Here is a 1,475-nt window from a genome sequence, read left to right as displayed (position 1 = left end):
TTTTGCGGAATTGTCTCTCCATATTCTCTCAGATCTTTCTGAGTTTCCTTAAGATTATTATTTTTCATTCCTTTTTAGGCAACTCCTAAGCTTCCTTTTCTTTGGGGTCAGTTAGTGGCACATTGTCTTTTGTGGTTGTCACGTTTCTTGCTTTTTAGTGTTTCTTATGTCCCTGAAATGATGTCTGTGCATCTAGTGAAACAGCACCTCTTCCAAACTTTAGAGAGTGGCATTAGTAGGGAAAGACTTTGACTCTGGAAGGCAGGGCATAGCATTGCCCAGCTAAAGGTTAGGATCCAGAAAGAGGGTACAGTTCCATTTGAGAAACAGAGCCAATAGGGGGTGGGAGGCTAGGGGAGGGATAGCTATTGCATCTTAGGCCCTAGGACATGAGGATTAGTCAGGATTCTGGACCCAGGAGTAGTGGGGCATGGCAGTATCCCAGAATCTGTGAAGCCAGGTGTGACAGCAGCAAGGACCTTAGAATAGCAGAGGGTAGCTGTCACTTGGGCCCTGGAAGGAAGGGACAGTGCAGCAATGATTCCATTCCTTAGGGATGGGAGTGTCTCAGCAGCTCATACTGTAATGGGCTAGTTCACTTCCAGGGAAGCAGGGTACTACAGTTATTCAACCTGTGGGGCATCCCAGCTCAGTCAGTGTTCTGTTTATCTAAGATGTAAGGTACCATGTCATCTTATCCCTGAGATGTGCAACTGATTTGGCTTGGCCGTGATACTGATTTCCTAGAGGCAGGGTGCTGCTTTGATGCAGGAAAAGGGGTACATGACTGCTCTGAGTAGCCAAGGAACCAATTCTTGAGGAGGCAGAGTGCCATTTCAGCTCAGGCCTTAAGGGGGCAAGGGCAAGAGCAACTCAGAGGGGTTGGTGGAGCATCTCCATTGCAGTTTGGCCCCAAGAAATAGAATGTAGCAGTAGCTCAGCTTGTGGATGGTGTACAACCATGTGGAGGTGCTTCAACAGCAACAAAGTTGGAAGGATGGAACTGTGCTGTGGCTACCTACCCCCAGAACAGGACACATTCTAACAGAGTTTCTAATTTCAAATGCAGTAGCCACGTGGGCCACAGCGGTGAGTCACAGTATTGTCTCTTCCTCTCTGGGGAGTGCAGTTGTGTGGATTCTAGGGAGTTTTCTCAGCTGGGCTTAGTGCTTGTGAGAACTGCAGGGGTCACCAGAGGTAAGGACTGTAGGTGCCCAAGGTGGTGATGGGGGCTGCTGTGGTCTTCCTTGCTTTTTCCCTGCAAGGAGAATTTCCTCCTGGTTCCAGCTGATCCTGACATGGGGATAGGGTGGTGAAGCTGAGGTGTTTCCTTCTGTTGTCTATGTGGCCATCCTGGATTTCTGTGCACTACAGAGTTTCTGTATTCTAATACCCTCCTTTAGTTGTTTTTATCAAAATGTAGTTGCTTACTTATTGTTTTGGCTATCTTTGGGAGGAAGTTGGTGAGTATTGGG

This window comes from Cebus imitator, unplaced genomic scaffold (assembly GCF_001604975.1).
Source record: "Cebus imitator isolate Cc_AM_T3 unplaced genomic scaffold, Cebus_imitator-1.0 Scaffold364, whole genome shotgun sequence".
Classification (NCBI taxonomy): Eukaryota; Metazoa; Chordata; class Mammalia; order Primates; family Cebidae; genus Cebus; species Cebus imitator.
The sequence above is the reverse complement of the archived record's forward strand: the minus strand, read 5'-3'. Positions refer to the sequence as shown.